Raw genomic sequence first — 23,292 nt, forward strand, 5'->3', positions numbered from 1 at the left:
TAACCCCTACCCATCATTGGGATCTGGAAGGAGGGAACAAAGGCAGGAGCTACTGCGTGCAAACCTCCCAGGACAGGGTTTCCAGGGCGATACCCTTCCTGTGAGGCCAACCACAGAGCATCTTAAGGCACCAGGTCAACCTTGTCCTTGATGCTCAGATTCTTGCCAAGGTCAAGGCTGATGGAGAAAAAGGTTTGACATGCGTGAGCCCGTTGATACCTGCATGCTGGTGGAAGTCTGTCATCTGGGCTTTGAGAGTCAGCTGAGGAGAGAAAGGCAAGCGGGAATGGAAGGTTTGCAAACCCATCACAGTTATTTATCTTTCCCCCTCTGGTCAAAGCATGAAGAACTCTTCTGGGAGAAATCAGAAATACGAATTCCCAAATGAAGCCAGAAATGAGAGCAGAGTAACTGTCTGGATAGTGTCAGCCTGGGCTGCTGGATACTCAGTGTCCAGGGTGGGAATGAGAGGTCTGCACTCACTGGGCAACTCAGGGCATCTTAAAGGCACTGCTTGACCTCTGGTGATAATGGCCATCAGCCTAGAATAAACGAAATAAACAGAGGTTTCAAAGAGATCACATGCTATGCTGGGATCTGACATGACTATGTGCTTATGGAACAAAAGGATGAGAGGATGGGGGGTAGGTAGCGTGGGGGAAGCCCAAGAGCTGAAGGGAGGTCAAAGGCTCCAACTAGAGCTGGGAGAGGCTGAAAGGACAGCCTGCATTAAAGCAGATAATAGTCTTTATTGCCTTATGGCGACTGGTATATACGTCTAATTATGTCTAGTTTTCCATCCACTCACCCCCTCCACTTTCAAATTACAAGTTCCATAAAGACAAAGGTTATGTCTTATTCAGTTCTGTATCCACAGAAACACTTATCTCAGTGCCTTAAATGTCATAGGTATTCAGAAAACATTTCTGAGAAAAATTTGAAGTGGAATTTAAGCCCTGTTTTTTAAAAATGGTATTTTTATTGAGGCAATATTGATGTACAACATTGGATGACTTGGAGGTCACCTCCTCAGATGCGCGTTATCACACCTACCACCAGCACACGCGTGGTCTCGTCCATATTCCACTGGAACCCTCCCCTGGCTTCCCACTCCCACTCTCCCCCTCTGCTGGCCTGAATTCCACAGTCAGATTTCTAGGGTTGGTTTGATTTACTTTTGTTTCTTCCTTTGTTTTGTTTATATGCTGCATGAGTGAAATAATCAGTGTTTCTTTCTCCTTCTTGCATTTTGCTTTGTGTAATTCCCTCCAGTTCCTTCCATGTTGTCACAAATGGCAAGATTTTATCTTTTCAAATGAGCAGCATTTCATCGTGTGTATATCCCACATCTCCCTCATCTGCTCATTGTCCTAAGGCTCTTTTCAGTAATTTGACATCTGTAAATAGTGGTGCAATGAACATAGGTGTGTGTATATATATATATATATATATATATATATATATATATATATATATGTGTGTGTCCCTTTGAATTACCATTTTTGCATTCTTTGGGTCAGTACCTAGGAGTGGAATTGCTGCATCGTATGGTAGGTCTGTTTTTAATATTTTTAGTTACCTCCACACTGGTTTCCATAGGGACCAGACCAGTCTACAATCCCACCTACAGTGCACATATTTCTCATCAATGCTTGTCTCTTTTCATATAGGCCATTCTCATGGATGTGAGATGGTGTCTCATTTGATCTTCATTTCGCTGATGAGTGAGAATAGCATTGTTTCACGTGCCTGCTGGCCAGCTATCTAGTGTAGATGGATGCTGGACATGCAGTGTCCAGGATGGCAATGAGAGGTCTGCTCTTGGAGAAGTATCTATTTAGCTTTTCTGCCCACTTTTGATTGGGCGGTTTTCTTTTGGTTGTTTTATTGGTTTTTATAGATCTTGGACATTAGCCCTTGTTGGATGTATGCTGAAGCACTGACTTCGTAATGTTTAAGGCATATATATCCGGGAAAGAATAGTGCCATATATGTGAAAATAACCCCAGTAAAGCAAACTGAAATCTGTCAGTTGTAGCAAGAACCACCAGAGTGCCCAAAATGCAGGTATTATTTTTATCATACATAAGGCAAATTATTAAAGTACATAGACTTCATCAAGATCATGTACATTCTTTGTTTTTTTTTAAAGATTCATTTTTTATTTATGTATACAAGAACTGGGGTGTAGGCCTGAGGTGTGGGGGGTGAGAGGATTCACCAGAGGCAGAGTAGGGAATAAAACAGGTGGATCTACTGAAATACACTGCTGAAGGGAGCAGCAGGCGAGACAGGAGAGGTCTGCTACGCCATGTGGGTCAGCTCCGTGGCTGGGGATCAGACTCCTGCTGCTGTGGCTGCTGAGAGTTTGATAGCACTGAGACTTTAACGCCTGGGAGACCCCTGTATATTCTTTCAATGAACCCAATTCTTTTAAAATAGTCTGTAAAATCAGACTGTCATCATATAGGTCAGAATGACCAGTTGAGGTAAATTGGAAGGGCTTTCCCTTTGCAGCCTCTGTCTTATGCAGATTGGTTCTCCATCAGGGGTGCCAAACCTCAGCCCCAGTGGGTGAGCTGCTGAAGCCTGTGTTGATGGCATTTCATCGCTCCTAAGCCTGGCATAGCTTTCCCTCCTTGGTTCCCATGACACTTTTCCTACCTTTTGTTTTTATATCCCCTTTGGACTTCCTATGTTAGAGACTAATTGCCCACATGTCCACTCCTTCCAGGGGCCTCTGGGCCTGTCCCCACTCCCCCCACAGCACTGCCACGGGTTCCACTCTTCCTGAGGCCTGATTGTTCAGCTTTTCCTTGGAATTCACGAGATCTTACAACTATGGACCACTAAACTGAGCATGTCTAAGAGGATGTCTGTTTTTGCAGCCAAAGGTGTTTCAAACCTCTCTCCTTCCTGTGTTGTAGGTGGGCCTGCCAGTGGCCCCCAGCGGGACTGCTCAGCCTCCACTGCCCACCCAAGACACGACCCAGTCTGTAAGCTGTGAAGCACTGGAATATTTGGAAATTGGGTAAGTTGGCTGAATTTTCCATTTTTATTGAAATGTTTTAGCATCTTGTGGACAAAGCTCATGGGCTATATTTTAAGCACCTTGTTAAGACCATGGAATGAATTTCAAAAGTTGTGCAAAACCAGGAGGATTCCCTTTCAGCCCTGCCTGTGTGGTAGAATTAGCTGGAAATAGGTGGTCAGGGATTTTAAGAATGACCAAAAAAAAAAAAAAAAAAATTGGGAAATAAAGTGGACTTTATCTCCCTAAAAGGAATGGCTGTAGAATAGTAAAACCTTTTTCTATCTCCAGAAGGGAATGGTGGCAAGAGAATAGAGAAGCTTTACGGGGAATTACTGGTATTATCAAAGGCTTTTCAAAATAGACTTGAAATGAATAGTTGCGTGCTAGCTTTTTTGCTGCTTTGTGAGTTTACATTTTGTCGTCGTGTGGTGTTTTTCTCCCCCGCCGTGAGATGGTTGCTAGGGCAGGAGAGCAAATAACCTTTCTTGTGTTGAATTTGGGACTGAACATAATTATCTTATAATTTGGGTTCAGAGTGGCACTTTTGACAGTTATATTATGAGCTTGTTGAGGAAAATTGAGCCCACATGCTGTAAGCTGCTTCCCAGTCAGTTGCCCTTCAAGTTCTGACGCCTCTGCACTGGGGCAGCCTCGGGGCCAGGGCAGACGTGTGGGCACCGCCAAGCTCCAGCACCGTCTCCTCTGGAAAGACCCTTGTCCCAATCGTCATGTTTTCCCAGATGACTCTAGATGAGTCTCAAGGGATGTCGCAATGGGTTATCCACATGAACATACCACGTTTCCCCTAAGGTCATGACTAAGTATTCTTGTCATTGTTCCCAGTAACCTCTGTGCCCACTGAGAGATGCTTCGCCTTCCTTCCTAACTCTTCCCGGGCAGCACTTCTTACAGCGAAGGTAACAAGCTGTAAACAAACTCTTACATGCACCCTAGGAGCATGCCACTTACAGAGATTCTTCTTTTCAAATAACATTTTTCTGTCGCTTTCCATTGCCCTGGTGGATGGATTTCCCCACCAGCAGGCACTAAAAGGGTTTATTAAGGATATAAGGCCGGGAGACACCAGTAGAGGTGTGGGAAGTGATATAAGGCACTCCAGGATGGTTGATGGAGCTGGGGTTACTGTCTAAAGCCATGGGGCTCAATCGTGATGGGGGCCTGGGAGACTGTGCGCAAGACACACCTCAGGTTGGGGATTTGTCGGCCGGCTCCCTTAGTCATTGGTCGGGGGCTGCACCCAGGGAGGGGTTGGTGCTAATCTCACAGCACCCCTACCCTCTGCACGCAGGGGCTACCACAATCCAAGGAGGCTCTTGGACTGTAAGTGTGGCAGTTGGAAGCAAGCTCAGTGTAAATGGCTGACATGTGATTGGCTCCGGGCAGGACCTCAACACACCTGCTCCACTTCATTAGCCTCCTGGAACACATGTGAGGAGGGAGAATCTTCGCTGCTCCTGAGAACCACCAAAACACTATTTATCCCAAAATATTTTCTTCATGCAGAAATATGAGGAGATGGAACCAGTGACCACAAGCAAATAGGGTAATATCAAGCTTGGAAAAATGTCCCCATCCATCATTTTCAATGGCTGCCGGATATGGAAGTAACAGACACAACCTCAGTTCTCAATATGGCCTTGAATCCCATGAGTGGATTTCCATGACCATCAGCAGACACTTGCTGTTCATTGTGGTTTTTTTTTTTTTAAAGATTTATTTATTTATACAAGCACTGGGTACAGTCAGAAGCGCGGGAGGGTAGAGAATTCACCAGAGCCAGAGCGGGGAGCAGAGCAGGCAGAAGGACCGAAGTACCCTGCTGAGGGGAGCAGCGGGCGGCAGGAGAGGTCTGCGCGCCATGTGGGACCCTCCTCCGGTGGCCGGGGAGCAGCCGGGGATCAAACCGGTGCTGCAGAGGCTGCGGGCAGCTTTGCAACCCAGCGCTCAACCGCTGTGCCACTGGGGAGGCCCTTCATTGTGTTTTGAAAGTACCTGCCTCCCCACAGGAACATCAGAGACTGCAGTCGGGCAGGCAGACCAGCCATGACTTGCTTAAGTGGGCAGGCACCAGTCAGGGGTCTTGGACTCCGTCCTCTATTCCTAGGTACCAGCTTCAGACACTGACAACTGAAAAGTGGGATTCAACCCAGACACCCTAATTTCATGACACTCTTGGAGGCGCATGTGGTGAGTCCCATGGCCCTTTGTAACAGTGCTCTGGCGGCTGAGCCAGCCATGGCCTCGTGGGTCTCCTATTGTTCTAAAGTTGATGCAGCCAAGTCTCTAGCTCAGCACCAGAGAGGGAGCTCGGTGACCACGAGAATGCAGGCATGGAGCCTGTTGCATGAATGCCATAAAAGAGTGGAGCCGAACCCTTTTTAAGAGGAATGTTGATGGAGTGGTGTCTTGGCACCATGGAATCCAGAACCGTTCTCTATCAGGTCCGCCTAAGTGGCAGCCTGTATCAGTATCAGATCCATTACCCATTTCTACTTTGACTCCTAATTCTCCTCCCCGATGTGATTTGTGTGGTTTTGGAACTAGAAAAGATTTTCAGGATCACCTAGCCAACCTGTCTCTTTTACTGATAACCGCAGTGGAATGCAGTGTCCTTAAGTAACGTGCCTGAGTCAACTAGCTAGTGAAGAGATGGGCCCAGTGGGGAGAGCTGGTCTTTTCTTATTTTGCTGTGAGGCTAATAAGTGAAAGCAGCAGTATTTCTCATGGAATTCAGCAGGAGTAAATATTTGATTCCCCCCAGGTGTTTTGACTACCTGTTCACAATAGTGCAAGGCACAGCGGGGAATCTGGGGGACAAGATAGGCCACTTGGCAACCCGGGTGTGGAGAGACAGCTGCATGGTCCAGCAGGAGGCTTAATATGTGGGTCTATTTGATAAACAGGGGTGCCCCCCCTTGGTTTCATGTTCGGATGCGCCTGCTACTACAGGCAAGGAACGCAGCCTTCCAAATCTGTGCTCCGGGGAGCAGCAAGACAGACAGGAGCAGACATCCGTGAACATACAGTTGAGGGAGGGAGTGAACTCCCCTTGCTCTTTCTGGCCTCACTGCTAAGATGACTGTGAAGTTGGGGTGGTTCCCTGCCAAGAGGATGCCCTGCCCTGCTCCCACCTACCTGCAGTCACTTCCTGCCTATACAGCCTCAGACAGGTACTTAATCCTCAGCCTCAACTTCTCCACTTCCAACACCATCAACAACGGGATCTTCGGTGCTGGCGGTGATGAAGACAACATGAGGTGATGCATGTCAGATTCCTGCATTTGGTGCCTCTTTATTATTGTCATCGCTCCTTTCCCCAGGGGCTGCCTCCTGTGCCAGCCCCACAGTACTCTCCCTTCTCCAGCTCTTGGGTGCCTCCCCCCAGCTCCCCTCCCTTGAGCACATTTCTCCCCTTGTTCTCTTGCCTTGTCTGCTTCAGCTTTTTCTTCCCAGGTCTCTTCCAGCTATTTCTATCCCCCTCATCCTGGCCTTTATTCCGCCTTATATCTCCAATTCATTCTCCATCCCTAGCTTATTTCCTCACACGTGATGCTCAGTTCCCTTCCCTGCTATTTCCCCCCTTTTCTTCACATTTATCTACTCCTCCCCTTAGCTGCCCCTTCCTAGAACCCCTTATTCTCCCACACCCAACTTGGAGCTGTAGCCCCCCTCCCCGCCAACACTCAGGATCCTGGAAGCAGACTGGGTGACGGTGGTGGGCCCTCCTGCCCTCGTGGGAGCCCTCCTCTCGGTCTGGGCTGGGCCTATTCTATGAGACTACGACAGGCTGAGCTGCAGGTAAAGAACGTGCCTCCCACCTTGGGTGCTCCTTGGTGCTGAGGGAGGCAGCTGCTGTGTGATAAACTGCCCTATGGAGAGAGGGGCCGCGCAGCAAGAATCTGAGGTCTCCAGCCCACAGCCCATGCAGCTGAGCTCCTCCACGCATCCTCCACGCATCCTCCCCGCTGAGCCTCAACAGTGCGACACAGGCTCCTCCGACATCTTGCCTGTAGCCCCGGGTTAAGCGTCTCCTGGATTCCTGGCCCACAAAAACTGTAAGATAAAATGTTTTCGGCTGGTAAATTTTAGGGAGATGTTCTAAAGCCATGTTATAAGTGCAGAGTTACCCTTACAGCTCACCATTGAGAAATGTCTTCTATGACCTTGAGCAAATGGCTGCTCTTTGGGCCTCTGTCTTTGGAAGAGCTGGGGGTTCAAGCCCAGGGTCCTGAGTCTCCTGGCCACCAGGAACAGGGTTGGGTGTTCACCACAAGGCCTCGCTGTTCACTGTTCAGCTCGGAAAGCCAGTAAACCTGCACATCTTTGTATGTGCCTCACATTTCCCTCCTATTATCTGAAGTCTGTTTCTAATTTCTGACAGAATTGCAGTGGCCTATTGTGTGCCTTGCTCTGCATGACATGCCAATTTCATCTCGGAGTCATGGCTATTGTCTCTTCCACTGCTAATCTCTGTTGTTTTGCAAAATTCCAATAGGACGTGTGAACATAGGGAGCTGCCCTTGAGCCTCATCTCGGCACTGTGTGGCCCCCAAACTGGGGTGGATGACAGACAGACAGCCTGTCTTGCCACCGAGGCATCTTTTCTTGCTTAAAAATTTGCCTTCCAGATTGCAACTCCCTCCCAACTCCAGCAAAGACTGGAACATATTAAATCAAAGCAGAGCTGAAATTGGACGGAATGTCTCAGCCACTTAGACTCGGGCCTCTCTTGCAGGGGGAGTAAAGGAGGAATAAGAAGGGACATGGTAGGAAGAGGCTTCCCTAACCTTCCTCATCCCATTCACACCCAAAGCAGAAGCAACATATTTTTTCTGGAGCAGGGCCTGTAACCCGGGATCCATCACTTATGTATGGTGTCCATGGCAACCAGGCAATGGTATGGGATCCCATCTCACTGGGGAATTCCTTTTATGGCTCATTTCCGAAACCAGCATGGCCAGTACAGGAGTCTGCCTTTTCCCAGTTGCCTAGCAACCAGCTCCTATGCTCTAGTCACTAGGAAATGCAGTTTGTTTTTTTTTTTTTAAGGAAAAGTGTCAGAATCATATGTTACATTCTCTCTACTTTGTCTCTTTAGAATAAAATAATTAGTGTGTGATAAGGATGCAGGAAAGGGCAACCGCTCCCCGTTGTTAATGCCTCCACTGCTCCGGGCGGGCTGGTGCAGGCAGAGAGGGAGGGAAATGTTAGCGTGCTTTGGGCTGGTAATTAAGCAGCGCGAGCCATCTGCACATTGAAAGCTCTACATTTTTCACCTCTCGTGGGGGCATCAAGTAAGTACCAGGCCAGCAGTCTGTGCGGTGTCCCCTCCCCCAAGCCGGGATGGCCGGCTCCGCCTACAGGTGTCACTGCACCAGATCTCCTGGGCTTACCTGGAGGGAGTAGGGGGGAGGGGGTGGTGTTTGTTGGGTTTTAGGTAGAAAGGCAAGAAGACCTCCTAGCCCACCTGAATAACAACAGGGGTGATTCCCCCCTCCCCAGGTGACAATGAGCAAAGTCTTAGACATTTCTGGTTGTCACAACTGGTAGAAGAGGCTACTATTGATGTCTGATGCGCAGAGACCACAGATGTCGCTAGTCACCCCACAGGGCGAAGGACAGGCCCCAGGAACAGAAGTACCTACCCGCAAATGTCAATATGCCAAGGCTAAGAAACCCTGACTTAGAGGAATCTGAATACCCATCTGTCTTGCAGGCAAACAGCCCCAGAGCTGACCAGGACAAATACTGACGAGGGAAAGGGTGGGACTGATCTAAATTTGCTCAACAGACACAATTCCAAAGTGAGTTTCTGTCTGGCAGGAACTCCCCCACCCCTACCGGGAGCTGACTCAGCAAGATGGTAGAGCAGAACCCTCTGGTGTTGGTGGCAATGGAGGTGACCTCTTCCTATGGGGGCGGGGGGCAGAGGAGGGGTGGTCTCTCTCCCCCTTCTAGGGGCAACCTTCGCTTTAGGCCAACTGGCTCCTGTTGCCTCTACTCCCTGGTCTGAGACTCCGCCTTCTCAGCTCCAAAATGGACATTCAAGTGGGTGTTGTGGGGAAACATGGGAAATGCCCCACCTGGTTAGATCCTCCTGTGCCCTCTAAGCCCCAGGACCCGCCCCTCGCGCCCATCGGGAGCTCTGAACTTGAGAGAAAAGGGAGCCAACAAGCAGGTCAAAGGACAGATGCACCGTCTTGGGAATTTCAGGCAGTCTCAGAATAAATTTGGCATGAAGGACAGAAAACCTAAGAAAACAGGTGAGATGAGAAGCAAGTATTAGGGTGTGTGTGGGTTTCCCAGCTCCTCGGGCATTGACATATGTGACCTTGACTAGTGATTTAGTCTATTGAATGGTTTATCTATGAGACATAGTTACTGTTCTAAGGATTAAAGATAAGTGTACGGAAGTGCCTAGCTCTGTGTCTGGTTAAGGCAAGCACCTGCTAATGATAATGCATACATTCACGTCAGCAATCTTTTTAAAGTAAGATGCACGTACGTGTGTGGAACAAGCCAAGATCTTTCCACCCCAGGTGCTTATGGTGAGACTAGGGCTGTGAGGTAGAAGACACAATTAGCCTCCCTACTGCCCCATCCCCAACGACCAGCTTTCCCTCAGTAACCTGCAATGACTCCAGTGGCCATGATGTTGTGAATAGTTTTGGCTTCTGAGATCAGATGAGACTGGGCGCATTAGGGTGATATGGTAATAGGTTTCATGCATTTAGTCACCATGTTTTACTTGCTTGAATTCTAGCGCCTAGCTCAGAAAACGTCCTTGTCATCATAAACTGGTTTCGGTTTAGGCTCACCTTTACCTTTCATAATTTTCTAGACTGGATCACATCAGCCTCCACTCTGGCCTCATACAGATGCTCCTCTATCACTTGAAATGCCCTGTGAACTCCATCTTTCCCTCTTAAAGCATCAACTAGAACTGTACATTCCAGTCTGTTTCCAAAAAGGTAAGTCAGAAAGGTGGTTTTGTTTTTGTTCTTTAGTCTTCCTAGCAACTTGCACAGATTGGTTCGCCTTGTGGGGCTGGGGTCTTGCAGCGAGTCCCAGGTCCTTCCCCTGGGTGACAGCAGCTGGCCCACAGTGGCAGCATCTCATCTGTGTTCTGGGCTTTCCTGTCATGCCCTTACTCCCAGAAGAGTTTATCTGCCAAGCTTTTGCCCACTCACCCAGCCTCATTCAGTCTCACCAGCTGGCTTCTTGAACAACCCGGCAGCACCAGTGATCTCTGAAATCCTAGCGATTTTACTCTCTTTCCTAGATTGTTTTGTGATCCCTAATTTTGCCCAGTTGACTTGTAGCTGTGGCTCCAAACAAGTCTTTGCTAAGGTTTTAATCTCCACAGGGGGTAATTAAATGATAAATTTAGAGGCAGCTGGCTTATCCTCCTCAAGAGAATTATTAACTCTCCCCTGGAGACCATCACAACCAGGAAAGGGAGCAGAAGGCTAAGTTTATCAGACACAGGAGCCCCAGCTCCCCAGAATACAGTCCACAGGAACCTTGTCTCTGAGTAAGCAGCAAAAGCCAGAGTCACAGTCACTCCGTGGGTGACCAGGACCAGAAGCACTGAGGGTGTGGGGGGTCAGAGGAGCCCAGGGCAGCGTGAACACACACCTGGGATCCAGGGGGACAGCTGGAACCCAGCCATCCAGCTGGCCTGGCTCAAAAGGTGAGGGAGGTTGGCAGATCCTTATAACAGTGAATCAGGGGTAACAGCAAACAAGGGGGCTGATACCTGATTTGGGACACAGGAAAATATGTCCATTCCTGCAGCCATAGCAGGTCATTTTGCAAATTTGTGTACTTGGGCATCAGCCACTCTATGGTTATTCCTTCCATAGACCTGCTGTACAATGCTTATGCGATAAGGTGCACCCAAGAAAAACTTCTGTGAAGATATCAAGTTTGGAATTGTTTTGCAAATGACAGGGATTGCTTGGAGATAAACTGTAAGCTTTTTTAAAATTCAAACTCCTGAAGTTTACAACTTTTTAAAATTCAGTGTTTTTCCAGCATAGTTAACAGCATCCTTTTGTTACATGACAACTACAAACATCCTGTGGACACACCTTGAAACACGTCCTTCTAGATCACTCCTGATCTGGTATTCCCAGGCCCTTCACAACCTGGGCCTGCTCTTGTCTCCCAACTTTACCTTCCTTTGCTACATTCCGGCCACACTGATTTCCCCCCTTGTACACGCTGATTCACGTTTCCTTCTTTCTTGTTGCAGCAAGTGATTCGTCATCTGTCCCCAAATGGGAAAAAAGGCTGAATCATCCTCACCTCATCCCTTACCTCCATTTCTCTATATCCCTTAAGACCCACCTAATCCAGCTTTGCCTGCCTGATCTATAACTAAACCTCTCTCTCCTCTGACCCCTGATGTCACTTTCTGTTACTTCTAGGTCACTTACCACTTTTTCATTTGTGTATGGTGAGTTCTACCTTTCTTATTAGGAGACAGAATCCACAACTGATTCATTTTCAGAACATAGCATATTTGTAGGTCAGAGGGAGCAGAAAGTTGAACACTATGACCCTCCATGGCTTAAGGACAACTTCTCAACACAAGGCCAGAGGGGACATGCCTGGCTCCCCAGCGCCAGCCCCCACACACTCACCTGGATGCTCCTGGAACCCCAGTGGCCCCCAACAATCATAATCAGTGGTTTGGGGTTGACATGGCAGAGAAAATCTAATTGCTGGTATAGATTTGGCCATTTCTACAAAGTCAAAGTGAGGAGAACTTAGCAAGCCGAATATGGGAGCTGTTAACGCTACAGATCAGGGACTGGCCATAACAGAACTAGCAAAACTATTCATTATTCTTTCATGTTCCTGTCTAGTCTCAAGGCTAATTATTTGTATAATTAACATGTTACTCAATGCAAATAATTGATGAGCCTGACTTCTTGGAATGAAGTATGAGTCTTGTGAAATGTAAATAGCTGTGAATTACTAACAGTGTTCCTGTACTTCAGTTTTCTAATAGGGCCATGCCTGTAAATGAAAACAATAGGAATATAATCCCACTTATGTGAAAAAAGAAAAATATTTTGATGTGTTCTTAAGTGCATAGAAAAAGCAGAAGTTGGGTCTCCCTGGTGGTGCAGGGGTCAGAGACACAGTGCTACCAAGCTATCACTAGCCACTGCAGCATGAGTTTGATCCCAGCCAGGAAGCAACCCACATGGCACATCAGACCTCTCCTGTCTCGCTCACTGTTCCCCTCAGCAGAGGTTTTTTTTTTTTTAAAGATTTATCCATCCATGCATACAAGAACTGGGGTACAGGCCAGGGGGAGTGGGGGAGAGAACCCACCAGAGACATAGTGGAGAGCAGAACAGGCAGAGAGATGGAAAACACTGCTGAGGAGAGCAGTGGGTGAGACAGGAGAGGTCTGCCACGCCATGTGGTTATCTCCCTGGCCACCTGAGGATGATCGAACCCAGGCTGCAGAGTCTGTGGAGAGCTCCACAGCACTGTGCTCAACCCCCTGAACCACCAGGGAGGCCCAGCAGAGGTTTTAATTCCCACTCTGCTTTCTAACTGTGTGGCCTTGGGCAGGTGACTCATGTGACTTGTAAATCAGTTTCCACATTTATAAAATAGGTGTCACAGCAGCCTCTAGTTCAGAGTTATGAAAAGTAAATGTTGACTCATTTGGAGAGAATATACAATAAATGAGTTATTGTTTTCATTTTGTAGTGATTAGATTTCTTTAGAGGAAGGAGAAAGGATGCCTATGTTTTTGCTTGCTCACCATCTCTGGTGGGGAAATAGGTTGGGCAAGACCCCTCAAAGTCTATGCAACATTTAATTAACCAAACTAACAGGTTTAGTCTCACTAACCCTAAACTTGCATGAACATTTGCCCTTGAACCCTAAGCTGCTGGTGCTTCTTTTGATATCGAAATTCTGGAGACCATTCGTTCCTAGTAGGAACCAATCTAATCAAAATTAAACATTTGACATCACCACTAGGGTTCTTCATTAATTTTTTTTAGTTTAAAGGGAAGCGGGCTTGCAGCTTCTTCTCTGCACTGTCAGCCCCTCCCCTGCACCACCCCCCCCAGTACTTAGTCATTAAATTAGTTGCTTTCAGTAACTAAGGAAGGCAGCCTTGTGTTTTCCTAGCTTTTCATCTAAGCCTTCCAAGGGCTAAGTTTTCCTCTTATTGAAGAGGTAGTTACTGTGAGAGCTTATCTCTGCTCACTTTCAAAGAGTAATGTGCCAGAGAAAAACTGCGTGGGAACCAGCATTGCATGTTGCAGCATTTCCCCATTTACCTAGGGCACGTGATGTCATTCACATTTAAGAAGCACAAGTTGGAGCAAAACTGTCTTGAGTGTCTCCTGCCAGTTACTGTGGTGAGTGCTACATATAAAGCATGTGACTGGCATAACCTGCACATTAATGTGGGTGGTAGCCTTATCTTTAAGACTCGGGGACATAAAAACTCATGATCACAGGCAGGTTATTTAAGGCAGCAAAGCCAGGATTCTTCAACACTCTTGCTCTCTGAGACCACATTGTCCTTTCGAGGGCGGATACAGTCAGGAAAGCAGACAGACAGTCCTGGCTGTGGGGATGAGTGAAAGCCCAACTCCCAACCACAAGTCACTAAAATTAAATCCTCATAACAACCCTGCTACTTCAGTATTGTGTCCACCACTTTACTAATGAAGAAACTGAAGCTCAGGAGTTCTAACTGGCTGGTAGTAGACCCTGGATTCAATTTTAGGCCTGCCCAGTTTCCCAACTGGGGTGTTTCTCCCTAAATCCTATTTAGGTTTAAAAACAACATTCCTGGAACATCTTGTTGAGTCTGTCTGGTAGTTTTCAAAAAACAAGGGGAGCTGGACAGCCCTACCCCAGTCTCTCATGTAGAACATTTCACTTTGCACACAGTTATAGGCAACCCTCACAAGCACAATTTACCACATACAGCCAAACAGCAATAATCTTTTCTATACATACATATATATTTTGCAATTTAAATTTACCTTTTAAATGTCCCAGAAGAGAACTTTAACTTGAAAGAGATACTAAATAGGTAATAAGTAATTCATTAGGTAGAATACCACTTATTGATTTTGTTAATGTATTATTTATCTTGTAATAAAAATCCAGCAAAAGGAAATAATTTTTAAAGTGACTATCATTTATCTTAATATAAAATTTGATGTTTTTTATATGAAAACAGTGATATGATTGATTAGACAGCTAATAAAATTAGGAAAACCATGCATCAACAAAATGAGATGGTCAAAGAAGAAGAAATTATGCAAAAAATCCACCAAACATATCCTTGGACTGAAAAACACAATAACTGAAGAATTCAGTTTTAAAACTCCCAATAAACTAGAGAGTTCTGATCCATGATGCAGAAGAATCACTGATCTAGAAGACAGATCTTTGAAATTATCCAGTCAGGGAAACAAAAAACAAAAATGAAAAACCTATGGGACTTATTGGACATAATCAAAAGAGGCAATAGCCACATGGGAATTCCAAAAGGAAAAGAAAAAGTTCAGGAAGTTATTTAAGTCAATAGGTGTTGAAAACCTGCCAAACCTGGAGAGAAAAATGGACATCCCTACTCGTAAGGCCCAAAATATCCTAAATAGGTTGAACCTGAATAGACTCACCTGAGTCACATTTTAACTGCCAAAAGTCAAAGACAAAAAAGAAATCACATACAGAGGTATCCCTGTAAGGCTACTGGCAGCTTCTGCATCAGAAAGTTTTCAGCCTACAAAGAGCAGAATAATACACATTTTTGAAAGAACACTATCAACCAAAACTGTCCTTCAGAAATGGAGAAAGACTCCCAAAGAAAAGCTGATTACCTTATAAGAAATGCTAAGGGGAGTTATTTGAGTGGAAGCAAAATAATGCTAATTAACATCATAAAAACATAGGGAGGTAGTGCAAAATTCAGTGGTAATTGTAACTATGTGGTCAAACTTAGATTCTATAATATGGCAATGGTGATGCATAATTGAGTTTAAAAAAGTTAAACGTAGTAACCATAGCTTACAATAATCTACTTTGGATATACAATATAAAACTTATGTAAACTATAACATTAAAGACCTATAAGTTGTGTAGGTCTAAAATGTGAGAAGTAAAAATGTAACGCTTAGAACACTACTGAAATTATCATTTAAATTTCAAAATTTTATGTGAGTCTCATGGCAATCACAAGGTAAAAACCTGTAGTAATTACATAAGTATAAGGAAATCAAAATTTATCGATACAAAGAACATCATTACAAAAGGAACAAAATAGAGGCGCTACAAGACTGCCAATAATCAACAAAATGGTGATCATAAGTTCTTAGCTATCAATAATTACTTAAACAGATTAAATTCTATCAAAAGCATAAATGATTGCATGGATAAACAAACAAGAGCTAATATCTTGCCCGCAAGAGACTCACGTGAATCTTAAAGACACAAAGAAGGGATGGTAAAAGAATAATCAAGAATATGGCAACCGGGCCTCCCCTGGTGGCGCAGAGGTTGAGCTCTGGGCTGCGAAGCTGCCCACAGCTTCTGTAGCACCAGTTCTAGCCCCGGCTGCTGGCAAGGGTCCCACATGGCGCTCAGACCTCTCCTGCTGTGCTCGCTGCTCCCCTCAGCAGTGTATTTCATCGGTCTGCCTGTTCTGTTCCCCACTCTAGCCCTCCTGCGCTTCTGACTGTACCCAGTGCTTGTATAAATAAATAAGTCTATTAAAAAAAAGAAAAGAATATGGCAACCTCCCCTAAAGCAGAGACAGCAATACTTACATTTTTTAAAAAAATAGTATTTAAACTGAAAATGGTAAAATGACAAAGGTATAAAATGATGAGATCAATCCATTAAAAAGAACAACTGTGAATATTTATTTGCCCAACACTGGAACACCTGAATATATAAAGTAAAAGCAGAGCTTAAAGGAGAGTTAAATAGCAATATAAGCATTGGGGACTTTAATACCCCACTCTCAACAATAAAAAGGAAAATATATTTGAACAGCACTACAGACCTAACACATATACAGACCATTCCATTCTGACAAACATAATCACAGACCATTCCATTCTGACAACATCTTCTCACATACACATGAAAAATTTTCTAAAATAGACCATGTGTTAGGCCACAAGTCTCAGAAAATTCAAGAAGATTCAAATAATATCAAGTGTCTTCTCCGACCACCATGATATAAAACTGAAAATCAATAATAGCAGGAAAACTCACACAAAAATTAACACTCCTGTGTTGAAGAAGTTAAAGGGGAAATAAAGTATCTTGAGGCAAATGAAAATGGAAACAAAAGCACCAAGATTTAATGGAGCAAAGGCAGTTCTCAGAGGGAAGTTTATAGCAACAAATGCCTGCATTAAGAAACTAGAAAGATTTCAAACAACCCGACTCTATGCCTTAAGGAACCAGAAAGGCAAAGTAAACCAGAGTAAGCAAAAGGAAGGAAATAAGATTAGAAATAGAAACCAGGAAAACATAGAAAAGATTAGCAAGCCAAAGAATTGGCTCTTTTGGAAAAGAAGAGGACCCAAGGAAATAAGGACACAATTCAACAAAATTACAAATAAAAAAAAAAAAAATTACAACTGATAACAGAGAAATACAAAAAAAAGCATAAGAAGCTGTTATGAACTATATGCCAAAAAAAACTGGGCAATGGATAAGAAATGAAAATATTGCTAGATATATACAACTTACCAAGACTGAATCTGGAAGAAATAGCAGATCTGAAGAGACCAGAATTACTAACAAGGAATTTGAACCAGTAATCAAATATCTCCCAATGAAAAAAACACACGATCAGATGGCTTTACTGATGACTTTTATCAAACATTTAAAGAAAAGTTGTGCTAATCCTTCTCAAATTCGTCCAAAAATTATCAAAGAGGAGGGAATACGCCCAACCTCATTTCATGAGGCCAGCATTATTGATAACAACAGTATCGTAACTAAAAAGTAAATTGAAGGCCAAAATCTGATGAGTATAAATGCAAAAATTCTCAAAACTAGCAAACCAAATTTAGCAGCACATTAGAGCGATCATTCACTATAGCTGGGTGAGGTTTATCCCCGGATTATAAAGCTCTTTCAACTTATGCAAAACAATCAATGCATCAAATTAATGAAAAAAAATCTCAGATGGAGGGTATAAAAGCATTTGACAAAATTTAACATCTGTTTATGATAACTTTTAGCAAATTAGATATGGAAAGAATGTACCTCAACATGATAAAGGCCATATATGGACAAACCCATAGGTAACATCTTTCTCAGTGGTGAAAGGTTAAAAGCACTTCTTCTAAGACTAAACAGGGGTGCCGCTCTCACCTCTTCTATTCAACATACAACTGGAAGTCATAGGCAGAGCAATTAGGCGAGAAAAGAAACAAAATATATGAGAATTGGAAAAAAAAAAGTAAAATTGTCTACTTGAAAATGACAAGATTTTATATAAGGGAAAATCTTAAAGACTGCACCCAAAAACCTATTAGGTCAATCAACAAAGTTAGTGAAGTTGCCAAATACTAAATGAACATAGAAAAATTAGTGGCCTTTCTATAAACTAAAAATGAATCATCTGAAAACATTCCAGTGCCAGGCTGAGTTCTGAGAGTTTGCCCCTTGTCCCATTTCTCCATCTCCCTTCCTCCCCAATGACCTGGAATGCAACCACATATGCACATGTACACAGAGGTTTTAGATGGCATGGTTAGGGTATATGAGGGGGAAAGGGATGGGGCAGCTGAGGTGAAAGGGACTTCAAAAATAAAAACACTTAAGAATCACTATAACAGAGATAAATGATTTCTACACTGAAAACCGTAAGACACTGATGAAAGAAATTGAAGATTACACAAATAAATGGAAAAATATCCCATGTTCATGACTTCGAAGAATATTGTTAACAGTTCCACGCTACCAAAAGCCCCAGGGTTATAGGCAATCCCCATCAAGGCATATTTTACAGAAGTGTAGAAAACCATCCTAAAATTTATATGGAACCACAAAAGACTCCCAAATACCCAAAGCAATTCTGAAAAAAATAACAAAGCAGGCGACATTACACTTCCTGATTTCAAACTATATTCTAAAGCTATAGTAGTCAAAAGAATATATTATAAAAACAAACACATAGATCAATAGAAAATTGAGAGCCCAAAATAAACTCATATACATATGGTCAACTTAATATTTAACAAAAGTACCAAGAATGTTCAATGAAGACAGTCTTTTCAATAAATGGTTTTGGTCATTTATATTACCTCTAATTTTTCCTTTTATGTGATGAATTCTGACTGCATAGGATTCATTTCCATGGGCAGGATTATTGGATGAAGTTATTGTCAGCTAGCTTGCTTACTATCTGATAGATATAAAAAAATTCCAGAAAATTTCGGCCACTTTACTGTTCCAGAAACATCCTGGTGTGCATTTATTGCCTAATAAAGTTGTAACCAAATTTGAATTTTAAACGTGTCTTCATTTGTGATCATTAGCCAAGTTTATATTTTAAAATGATTATTGACATTTGGATTCTCCTTCACCACTTACTGTTCATGTCCTTTGCCCAGTTTCTTTACTGAGCCAGCAGCGACTTTGTCATTGCTTTGTAAGGAATACATTGAACATTAAGTTGTTAACCTTCTCCCATCATAATTGACACAAGCTTTTGTGTCATTTAATATTGTCTTTTTAATCTTTTTGTGGATTTAGAAATACAGAAGTTTAATGTAACCAAATCTATCTTTTCTGTTGTATTTTTATACTATTTTAAAACTTTCTGGAAAACAGGTGCTAAAATACTGATGGGAAGCTATCACTTTTTTCTTTTTTTTTTTTTTTTTTTAAAGATTTATTTATTTTTATACAAGAATTGGGGTACAGGCCAGAGATGCAGAGGTGAGAGGATTCACCAGAGACAGAGTGGGAAACAGAACAAGCAGATGGACTGAAATACACTGCTGAGGGGAGCAGTGGGGAGACAGGAGAGGTCTGTCCCGCCATGTGGGTTTCTCCCTGGCCGGCCGGGAATCGAACTCATGCTGCAGTGGCTGCAGATTGCTTCATAGGTTGCGTCTTAACCCCTGCGCCACCAGGGAGGCCCCGAAGCTATCACTTTTTTCCCCACAATAATTAATTTCCCTCAATATGAATTGAATATTTATGTGAATTGTTGAATATTCTTGACATTCCCGCAATCTGAGATGTACTTTTCATCACAGAATAATCTTAACATATCCTTGGAAGTGGCTCTCAGTATTTTTTCTGTCTCAACAAAATCCAAACTCACCACATTGGGGCTGGGGGTGGTGCATTGTTTGGAAAAAAAGCCTTTCTTTTTGAAAATCACTACCTGTTTCATAGATCTAGTTATAAATTCTGGCGGGTTTTTATTACAGCTTTATACTATGCTTTCATTTCTGATAACCTCCCTTCATTTTTTTCCTCCAAATATTTATTGTTCATTTTTGCCTGGTTATTTTTCATGTGAACTTTAAATGTTCTACATTGAACTCCTCACTAGGACCAATATTTTAATTGTATTAAATGGTATGTTAATTTGTAAAGCGCTAGCTTGTCCTCCATATTTAGACTTATCTTTTTATGTTTTTCAGTAAAATTGTATGCTTTCCTTCATAGTGGGACTTAGCTTTGTCAGGATCCACCTTTCACTCATTTTCACCTTTTCCTCATTCCTGTTCGAGTCTATCTGACTTCAGTTCCTTTCTGTCATTTGATGCAGGTAGTCTGGGATAGACCACTGGCTCTCAAACTCTAATGAGCCTCCGGAAGCCTTCTTCACCAAAAGAAAAATCTTTTTTAACAATTCACCAGAAGAACTTGTTAAAGCACAGATTTTCTGGTTTGATAGTTCAGGAATGGGCCCCCAATTTGCACTTCTAACAAATCCCTAGGTGAGGCTTCTCCTGGTCTAGGGATTATACTTGAGAAACCAACGGAGGGATTATACTTGAGAAACCAACGGCCGAAACCAGGACTTCTCAAAATGTACTGTGCATCCAAGCACGCAAGTATCTTGTTTAATTTACTTCGTCTTTCCCAGGACCCAAGATTCTGCATTTCTTGGTAATTCCATTGTTAGTGCACATGCCGCATATTGGGTAATAAGCGAATAGAATGAAAATTATGGACTTGGCAATAAGCTTGAATCCTGGTCTACAATTACTAACTGAATGGCCTTGAACAAGTAAGTTATTCAACCATTCTTAGCCCCAATTTCTTATTTATAAGATGCTTCATAGTAAAACAAGAATAAAGCCCCTTTTATGAAATAATACTGCCTGGCACATAGTACTTAATACATGTTTGTTCTCTGCCTCATAACTAGATTTGTTGGTTTTTTTTTTTTTTTAAGATTTATTTATTTACGCATAGAAGAACTGGGTTATAGTCCAGAGGTGTGGAGAGTGAAAGGTTTCACCAGAAACAGAGTGGGGAGCAGAACAGGTGAATTGACTGAATACACTGCTAAGGGGAGCAGCGGGCAAGGCAGGAGAGGTCTGCTGCACCATATGTGGGTAGCTCCCTGGTTTGGGATTGAACTCAGGAGGCAGTGACAGTGTTGAGACTTAACCCATAAGCCACCAGGGAGCCCATAACTCAGATTTGTATCTGCCCTACAGAACACTTACTTCTGTACTAGAGTCTAACTAAAGTTCTAGAGTTTCTATTTACAGTTAAATTGCAAGTACCTAACTTAAATCTCCAAGGTAGAATTTCTCAAACTGTGTTGCACAGAAAAGTACTTTAGTGTTTTGTGATCAAATAAATATGGAAAACAGATCCATACTTCATTTCTCTTATTTGAGATTAATAATGAACATGAATATATTTTAAAATTCTACATTAATTTCCTTAAAGAGATGGTTTTTCATTTATAGAATTTCTATTTTTTTATTTCTGTCTTGCTGCTGAGATTTTCTCTTTTCCTTTATCATGAGTAGATTTTCTTTTATATCATTGGGCATATTTATAAAAGCTACTTTAAAATTCTTGTCTGCTAATTCCATTATCTCAGTCTCTAGAGTTAGTCTCTGTTGATTCTTTTCTCTTCAGTTGGAGTCACATTTTCCTATTTCTTTGTAGGCTGGGTAATTTTGGATTACGTCCTGGACATCATGAATGATTCATTGTAGAAAGTCTAAGTTTTATTGTGTTCCTTTAAAGAATTTTTTAGTTATTGTTTTAGCACAAAGATAACTTGTCTGGGCTCAAACTGCAATTTCTCTCTTCCCTGAGAAGAGCATGAACTAAAATCTGTTAATTTATTTTAATCTTAATCAGACTGTTTGGAGCATGTCCCTTGCATGTGTGTTTCAGACAACTGCCAGGGATTTGGGCAGAGTCTACATATAGACTCTGTGCTTCCACTTTTCTGGCTTGTTTGTCTGAGAGGACTTTTACTTTTTAGCTGTGGTGGTCACCCCAAACTGCGTTGTCTAGATCTTCAAGTAACTAATACTGAGGTTAAGTTTGTGTCTTAGCTACCCTGCCTGGCACAGCTTGTCTAGCGGGCCTGCTCTACAAAAAAAGGTCAAGGTTTGTAAAAACGGGAAATTCACCCAATGCCATTCCCTCTTTCTTGGTGTTGACCCACGTACAGAATCTGCCTGTATTTGATCATGCTCGTTTTTCCACACAGGCTTTTATAGTTTGAGAATCTTTATATTTATTAGGGATTTACTTTTTATCTGTGGAAGGGTTGGACTAACATGATCTACTTGGCAATCACAGAAGTGAAACTGTTAGTCAGAAAGGATGTCCTGAGCAAACTCCACACAGGCTTTGTGGATGCCACCCCCCACTCCATCAAGACACTGGGAGCTACAAATCCCATGATCTGCAAAGGGAAGCTGGGAGGACCTAAGGGCGGAGTTAAGCAGCCATTTTCTCACTTTGTAAATAAAACCAGCCATGTTAGTGGGGTCTTGGGCACTTGGCTATTGCTCTTGGCCAGGCAGGTTTGTTCTTGGTGGGTCATTTGGGATTCCAGGTTGGTGGAATGGATAGGATGCATCTAAGAATTTATCTCCCTCTTTTTCCCCTGAGTTGTACATTTTCTCATTTCCCTTTCCCTTGTAAATAACCCTTTGTTAACCTTTAGTGTGTGCCTGCAGTTTAAGTCCCCTTTAAGCACGCTGGTGAGGACCCACAGTCAGGCAACCCATTTTAGAGCGGGGTTGCCCTGTAACAAAACCTGTGTTATTTTCTTTAATCCCTAAAGAGAGTCTTCATTTGGCAATGATATAAACTTGTTAGCAAATAGTATTTCATAGAACTCATTTTGGGAAATGCTATTCAATATTTTTATCCTGGGAGGCTGAGAAAATGGGGATAAAATTAACAGATTAGTTAAGAAGCAATATGGTTTTTGAAGAAAAGATAATGAAAATGAACTTGAAAATGCATTCAAAAAGACATTTTTCTTTTATATTCTCTAAGTAACATTTTATGGGAGAAGAATGTTGGTTTTCCATGACATTGCTCTCAGAAATTATGCTCTTCATTCCTCTTAATCTGTTAGACAGAAGAGATCCCGCCATATTTCTCAAGTCTAGAGTCCATTTACATTGTCAAATGTTATCTAGTTTCAGAATTTAAACAAAAAACACAAAATGTTTGAAAGAACTAAGATCCATAACTGTTCTGCTTAAAGTTCTCAGGCCCCCAAATTGAGAGCAGGCACAAAGAAGAAAATACTACCAAATATTATACAACATCCACACAGCCAAATGGTTCCAATAATTACTGTGTTTTTTTCCTGCCCTCTCATTTTATTAGAAAAGTGTAGGGTAAGTGATTTTCAGGCTTTTCTGCCCTCCCACCATTAGGATTGCCCTAATGGTGTCACCTGCAGTTGCCGCGTTGTTGTAAGCTGTCTTGTTTACTTCTGTGGGCCATGGCTCAGTATTGAGATAACTGCTTAGAGAAGCAGAGGCAGGAGAAAGAGGCAGGAGAGAGAAGGGGAGACAGAACACCAGATGAGAGAGAGAAGCCCAGAGTGAAGACTTGCCAGGGGCTTGGAGGCCTACTGGCCTCCTGCCCCCCACCCCCCCGCCCCGGCCCCGCTGTACCCCTGCCTGCCGTGTACCTGGTTTGCCACACTACATGTAAAAGCTCAATAAAATCCTGAGAAAACCACCAAGGGCTCC

General features: G+C 43.1%; 1 long non-coding RNA gene across 2 annotated transcripts in view; it reads left to right on the forward strand.

Annotated features, from left to right (window-relative positions):
* Nucleotides 1–20,177, forward strand: part of LOC119231038 (uncharacterized) — a 45,284-nt gene extending 25,107 nt beyond the window's left edge. Inside the window, exons 4-7 of one of the 2 annotated variants that reach the window (XR_005121852.2) lie at nt 2,928–3,031; nt 9,897–10,026; nt 10,921–11,028; nt 19,863–20,177. This is a non-coding gene — a long non-coding RNA (uncharacterized LOC119231038). Of the gene's footprint in view, nt 1–2,927; nt 3,032–9,896; nt 10,027–10,920; nt 11,307–19,862 lie in introns of those variants that run through there. The other variant, XR_008549750.1, reaches the window with a different exon arrangement.
* Nucleotides 20,178–23,292: the final 3,115 nt, after the last annotated feature.

The sequence above is a fragment of the Talpa occidentalis genome, unplaced genomic scaffold, assembly GCF_014898055.3.
Source record: "Talpa occidentalis isolate TD23 unplaced genomic scaffold, MPIMG_talOcc4v2.1 talOcc4.7, whole genome shotgun sequence".
In the NCBI taxonomy this organism is placed as follows: Eukaryota; Metazoa; Chordata; class Mammalia; order Eulipotyphla; family Talpidae; genus Talpa; species Talpa occidentalis.